Genomic DNA, 7,386 nt, shown 5'->3' on the forward strand with positions numbered 1-7,386 from the left:
GCAGCAGCAAGCGGCAAAGCAAGCAGCCAGCAGCGGCAACAACAGCAAATAGCAAAGCAAGCCAGTAGCGAACAGTAGCAGCAAGCATCCAGCAGCAGGCAGAGGCGACTCCTCACCTTGCTGTTCATGGCGGCCGGGTCGGACGGATCAGGGAGGCGAGAGGACGAACAGCGTCAATGGCGGTCAGCGGTCGATGAAGAATTAGGAGGGACCCGCTCCTTCGAGTCCGTTGTCCAGAAGCAGAGCCCGTCACGGTCCCTGTAGTTGCTCAGGGAGGAGGATGACCGCCGCGGCCGATGGAACCGAGAAAGGCAGCCTTGGTTCAAGAGGTTCCTGCACGCCGGCGCCGGAAATCACCATTAAAGGGACGACAGGAGCAACAATGGAGCTAGGGAACAGCCAAGGAGCAAAAACGCACCGGAGAAACGAGGTGGTTCACGGCGATGTCTAGCAGGTGTGCATGTCGGAGCCAGAGGCGTGGATGTCGATCCGGACCGACGGCTGGCGGATCCCGCCGGTCCCTGCGGCTGGCGTTGCAACGGCAAGCGGCGGCGTGGCCGGCGAGCTTGATGAGAAAGGGGATCCAGGCGGGGAAGAAAAGAGTGAGGAGTGAGGTAGCAGAGGGGGAGGAGAAAGATCAAGAGACAGCCGGGCAGGAAGCGGGCGCGTGTCCCTTGGAGATGACGAAGCTGGACTTATCCAGGAGACCCACTGGTCAGTGGCAAAGGAGGGGTTGAGAAAATCAAAATAAAGTTTCCAAGAGTTTTCGGAGAGTATTTCACTGCCTTTTTCGAACACGAATTCAAATCTGCCCCAACTTTGAATTTGAACTATAAATACGTGATATAAAATTCCAATGCTCATGAAATGTTTACTAGAGCTTGTAAATAACACATGACCTCCATTTATATGTTTTCATGAACTTTGAATAAGGAATCATCACCAAACAAATATATCGCAGTTCTGCCATTTTCTTGAATTTGAATAAAAGCACTTGATTCAAATACCATAACTAATTCAAAAAAATTAGGATATAACATATGGGTGAAATATGACATGTAGGAGCTAAGATAACATTGAGGTTAAAAATTTTGGTGACTAGGCATGCACTCATTCAATTAGGATCAGATTTGAGCATAAGGGCATCTCCAATGACAACTCGTAAACTTTCTTCCGCATCCGTCCACGGACAGGGGCGACCAGTCCGCGGACACGGATGCGGGAGGCCGACATTCAGCGCTAACCGCATACATCCGACCAACAGTTAGAACCAACTTCATGAAATTCGATCAAGCTGGGCGGATTTCATTCAAATTCGAATATAATTTACATTAACAGACGATATTTCAATCGTTTTACTAAAAAACACTAAACCCTATATCAAATGAACACCTCGTAAGCTTGGCCGCCATGTCCTGCCGCACCACCATCGACATACGTGCCATCAACGGTGGCGGTGTTGTCGTGCCTTATGCTCGCCGAGGAGCCACTCCGCCTCCTGTTGCGCGGTGCGAAGGGTCGCCTTGGCCACTGCCGAAGGCACTGGCGGCACCGTGCCGGCGGCCTTGCCCCTGCCGGCGTTGGCGGAGCAGTCGCTAAGCGACCACTCCTCGCCATTCTTAGCGAGCTCGCTGTCAACACGGTGGTGGCCCCTGGCAGACGTCTCTGCGGTGGTGACGGTGCAGTCGAGCGCCCACGCCGCAGCGAGGTCTGTGTCGTTGGGGACCCATCCCGACGTCACGTCCGTCTTGGCAAACGCTTATTGGTGACCGACATTGCGCCGGTTGTACCTTGCCTTCTCTCGCGCCGTGCGCTCGGCCTCGGACACCATGGCTAGAGAGCCGGAGGCACCGCCGTAACCACTGCTTCCCAGGTAGTGGAAGATGCGGCCACGTGCCTTGGAGGATGTAATTTGATTGAGCTTCCCGAGAAGACTGCCAATGAGAGAAAATTCCAAGGTATAGAAAATAATAATCAACTTTCAGTTCTCGGTCAGGGAATCGATCACAACAGTTAACCTAATGAACCTCGGGTCCTTCTCTCTCACACACTACATATGTCTCACATTAAATATGGACAATTAGTACACCTTTATGGATGCATAACACCTGTAATAGTGGAAGTTGGAATAAAACTATGGAGATTGCAAACCAGATAATGCATACATTTCTTACCCATTTGCAAAGATGGTTTGGCTTAAAGTATAATTATTTTTCATGTTGGGAATAATTGATGCGGGTTGCTAATCAAATCATCACATTTGTGTTTTAGGCAATTATTATTGGGTAGGAGTATTATTTAGTTTTTTTTCTCCCGTTGCAACGCACGGGCATGTTTACTAGTATATATATATATATATATATATATATACATATATATATATATATATTATATGCGCGGTTTTGCATAATAGTCCCTTGGTTTATATGAAATTAACCCGCAGTCCCTGTTTTAGTGGGTTTGTATATAATGTAATATTTTGCAAAAACACCCCTGAACTCATTTGAATTCCATCCCCTGCCCTCTCGTATCTTATCCATTTCTCTCGCTCTGGCGATGGCGACGGCGACGGACCGACTTCTGCGGAGACGGCGCGGCGAGGCGGGGCAGGTGCTGCAGAGGATGGAGGACGCCGGAGCAGAGCACGACAGCTCCCGCCTTCGCTGCTGTCCGCGCGCGCCCGCGTGCTCGCCTCCGTCCGCGCCGGAGAGCTGCTGTCCGCGCGCGCCTCGCCTCCGTCCGCGCCGGAGCGCTGCTGTCCGCGCGCGGCTCACCTCCGCCCGCGTCCTGCCGCGTCCCAACCGCGCCGGGAGACCGCCTCTGCCTGCCGCGCGCGCTGTACGCGTCCGAGTCTCTGACGTCCAACCGCGCCGGGAGACCGCCTCTGCCTGCCGCGCGCGCTGTACGTGTCTGAGTCTCTGACGGATTTCAATCTCTGACAGAAATCCTGCTCTCGTGTCCTTCTCAAACTCATGCTCCCGAGTCCTTCTCAGACAATGAAACCATCCCGGCCCGAATTGGAGTTCGATGCTATAAATTGAATTGTTATTGGCCGGAATCGTGAACCAGGCCAGCGCCACCAGCGAGCAATGCACCGTCGCTTGGGGTATGATACAGATAATTCTTCCCTTGCTTCTCCTGTTTCCTGCCGTATAATTTTGCAATTCACCTGCTACTATGTGATCTTGCAATTGCCGTACTTATGTTTCCTGCCGTATAATGTTGCAATTCATCTGCTACCATCTGATCTTGCAATCTGTTTTTGAGTTATTGAGTATTAATAGTTGCTCAATCTGTTTTTGATCTGTGAATATTGGTGTGTTTATGTGCCCTTGCTAGAAATCTTAGCAAGTTTCTTATCCTGATTATTAGGGGTTTCATTGATTGAACTATTGGAGAAATTTGTATGCTCCCTGGGGTACTGCTTCTGGTAGGAATAATTTTTCTTAGAGGTGAAGAGGATCCTGGTTCAGCGTCAGTGAACTTCGAACTCTTGTGGGTACTGGGAGAAACATTTGGAGAAGGTTTTGCTTTAGCCTGCAGCGGTGTTGATATTGGATTAGATGCGCCACTTCTTGATATTTAGAGGTGATGCTTGGGATTCATCTGGGATCTAATTTTGACAGGTCAAAGCTGTTTTGTTGGCTGCTGGCTTCTTGTGCTGTTATAGTTCGCTACAGACAGGTACATAAGTTCCCTACAGCTACAAGTATGGTACCATAATGTGTCATCTATTCGATTTTGAGGTTTGGTATTGATTCATTGATCCCCTTTCCTAGGATTCATTATTGGAAATTGATCTTGGGCTATGGAACTAAGATGATCTACTCAAAAAGTTTTCTTACCACTATATCTTTTTTATGTGCTAAATCACTGATTAATTACTACACTTAGCAAGAATTTCCTTTACAAACAAAGCTAGCGTTCGAGGGTGTGGAGGAGGTGAAACACATGGGGTCACCATCAGCCTTTCCCTCTAGATCTGGTGCGTGTAATTTAACCTGGATATTCAGAGACGTATTGAAAGGAAAACAATTTGGACCTTAGTTGTATATTTGATGAAGCTATCTAATTTGGACTTGAAATTACACTGTAAAATTTCCTTTCAACTGCTAACTCAATTTACAATTTTCTGAACTTTACTTCTGCCACCATATGCTCCCAGTCATCCCCGCCACATGTACGTCGCTGGTTCATCCTGATGCTTGTCATCCTCATTGCGACTGCCGTAGTTTGGCACCAGGCTACCTACCGGCGACGTTGCCCCGCATCCCGTTGCCAGCTACTGCTCCTTACGGGTCCGCGAGTACCTGCATGATTGGATGCCTTACGGGCACGCACGCTCCTTCCTGATCTGATTTGTTCTCATGGGAAATCACTTCCTGCCAATTCCTCAAAGTTCACAAACAGTTTTTATTTCATGGATTTATTTTTGGCATTGACTGCTGCACATTTAGATAGATGCATATAATTTGCATGTCATGAAGGGAAAAAGACATCACTGAGCCGTTTGTTTCTAATTGCGAGGTTAAATAATTTTGTGTGTTCTAACTCTATGGGATAATCTGAAGTTATTTGGCTCATCGTTGTGCCACAAGTTTCTAACATCACCGTGCCTGTACACCATCGACTTCACTGGAAATATGTCTGCACGTACTTCATCGTCCGCCGGAACTTTGTCTGACCTGAGGTACGTACTGCAGTCTCATGAATTTGAATGTGTCATCAACTATTACTTATTAGTTCTGTATATGTTCTTTAGTATATTGTAAGCTCTGAACAAGACAATGCCTAAAAGGGTCATACATTGCTTTTCCGTGCCATTCAGTTTTTTCAGTTGAGTTGGCTACTTAATTTTCCACTATGTTAATTCTTTCGTTTGCAATTTCTCATTGGTGTTCATGTAATTACCCTGCAGCCTTTCTTAGTACTGCCTAACATTTGATTGTTGTGCTTACATAGAACTGGAACTTTTTTGGATTTTGTAAGGCTGCGGATAACAAGCCGGTGAGAGCTTATGGTTCAGTTAGAACCTACCTCTTTCTCTATCCTAATGTGATTTATAATGTTTTATTCTGGTGAGCATATGAGGCTGCAGTACTAGGTTTATGCTCAGAAGTTAAATTGCTTGCTGATTAATTTGCGTCATATTATTCACATCAAACAGCAGCAGTTTTCTTATCCAAGTTCATTTGATTTTGTAGGCAGGGGGATTCAATACCAAGATTTATGATTTGGCATAAGTGAGATGACATATAGGTGAGTATGTTGTTCTGACTTTATGATACGAGTGTTTTGCACAAATATTTCTCAATAATGAGCATATGTTCTTTTCTGATGTTGCATTAGTCAATGTTTTGAAACTGATGTATCTGTGACAAAAATATTGAAGTTATGGACATGTTGATAATTGGTTATCAAGCAAAGGTACGTTCACTAAATGTTAGTGGTTATCGGAAGAAGAAATCAGTTCATTTACCGCTGCAGTAAAAAGTGGCACAACTGATTTTGTTCAGATACTAAATTTGCTTGCATGCTATTTTTATAGGCATTTCCTACATATTGAGGGGTATGCGTGATATCTTTTCTAAGGCCATGAAATATTTTCAGGTAGCTTTTCTTAATAAGGTCAATGGCTTGCGTACTGTACTTCTATAGATCCTTTCTTTCATAATGAGCTATGTGCATACTCTCTTTCCTCATTTGATCAGGGAAGCTACTCAGTATTTTTGTTGAAGTTAGTATACCATGTCCCATAAATTCAGAAGTTATTATAACATGACAATGAGGTTGCATCATGAGTCTGAAACCAAGCCTCTCCTGTTCACATAATGATCTCCTCACAAAACCAAAATCATTTGATGATTTATATACAATTTTATTATACTCATTCTCCTGTCAAATTGAGAATGTGGTTCATGTAGAAAGGACTACATGCAGAAATAAGGATCATAGTAATACTTTTCCAATGATTCTCTCGGAGGTCATGTCTTAATGTTATTCAAGGATTTTGATATCCGAAAGTTATGACATATTAGATAGGGAGGTAGCCATCTGTGTCCCGGAGGCCACTGTAGGCTGCACTGAAGGGCACACTGCAATTAGCAGGTAGATGGATGCGGCGATCCCGGATGTGCTTTGCTGCTGTCATTTTTTTATCAAGGACGCCACTGTCCAAGTCGTTCTTCTGCCTTGGTTAGTGGTGCTTCTCTTCCATTCCACATACGAACACCCATGGAGAAGCTCATTTATAAAACATCCATCTATGAATGAATTTCTCAAATATTACCATCTGCAATGGACATGATAATGGTAGAACACTTGTGATGATGGACATATGTTTAAGGTTTTATTTTCCCGTTGCAACGCACGGGCATCACACCAAGGATTTTTGTTAAGTTCACTTTACTTGGTATATGAACTAATCCTGAATGGAAAATAGTTTGTGCTGCTATCATCGATAGATTATAATAAACATTGCTAGCTTCTTGTGTGTAGGCTTGTTCTGTGCTAGACTACCAAAATATGTTTTGCTTCGATAATTCTTATTTATGTACTAACAATGTTCTGGGTCCATGTTCACATTGAAGCTTATAGATCACAATCCTAAAATCCTTCATAGACATACATGTTTTCATTCTAAGCCATTATATAGTTCTTTGTTTTGGAAATTGTCTAGCCTGACATTTTTCAGAATTTGTACAAGTCTTTTAACAAATTTTGGTATCCTTTGGACAGGAAGCTTTAGAATGCTGGTGGCTGATGGGGATTATAAGAACTTAAATGCCAGAGAAGTCGTATTGTATCAGGACTTAAGCTAATCGTCCAGAAACCTAATTCAGGGCATCGTCCAGACACCCTACAGGGGTGATGTTGGGTGTCTGGACGATGCCCTGAGGACCTTCTGACCGAGCTTGGCATCCTGTAGGCATCACTCTCCCCGAGGCTACCACACCTTGCTGGCGTGCGGTCCATCATGGTGGCAGTGGATGGGCTCTGGGCGGTCATCATGGCGGAGATGAGGCGGATCTTACGCAATATTGTACGTGTTGTCACGGGGTTGTACGTGATGCGATCCCGTTGCAACGCACGGGCACTTTTGCTATATATTCTAAATCACCGTTGTGGCAGAATTAGAATAAAACATCACCTTTTTACATTAATTCCACATCACCGTTGGGCAGAAATGGAAAAAACGCATATAACTCATAAATAACATGATGATAAAATTTCTGTTAAGTAACTTTGCTAAGAAAATAATTATCATTATCAACTTTATTGCAGCGTAAAACTAGCAATATACATTTCTCAATCTTTATCAAATTCTCTAAAAATTGGCCATTGATACAAAATTTATCAGAGATTTGAACTTTTAACTATAAGACT

General features: G+C 44.5%; 1 long non-coding RNA gene across 20 annotated transcripts; it reads left to right on the forward strand.

Moving 5' to 3' along the window:
* The first annotated feature begins 2,480 nt into the window (after positions 1-2,480).
* Positions 2,481-7,157, forward strand: LOC123138805 (uncharacterized). Of its 20 annotated transcripts, none has more exons than XR_006469342.1 (8): positions 2,483-2,902; positions 2,994-3,106; positions 3,373-3,524; positions 3,627-3,684; positions 3,780-5,259; positions 5,350-5,427; positions 5,549-5,610; positions 6,739-7,157. It is a non-coding gene; the product is annotated as an uncharacterized lncRNA (long non-coding RNA). The 20 variants fall into 20 exon arrangements; XR_006469351.1 differs by lacking the exon at positions 3,373-3,524 and having other exon boundaries at positions 2,484-2,902; positions 3,627-4,690; positions 4,763-4,836; positions 4,963-5,259; XR_006469349.1 differs by lacking the exon at positions 3,373-3,524 and having other exon boundaries at positions 2,485-2,902; positions 3,627-4,836; positions 4,963-5,007; positions 5,205-5,259.
* The last annotated feature ends 229 nt before the right edge of the window (positions 7,158-7,386 follow it).

This window comes from Triticum aestivum, chromosome 6B (genome assembly GCF_018294505.1).
Source record: "Triticum aestivum cultivar Chinese Spring chromosome 6B, IWGSC CS RefSeq v2.1, whole genome shotgun sequence".
NCBI classification, from domain to species: domain Eukaryota; kingdom Viridiplantae; phylum Streptophyta; class Magnoliopsida; order Poales; family Poaceae; genus Triticum; species Triticum aestivum.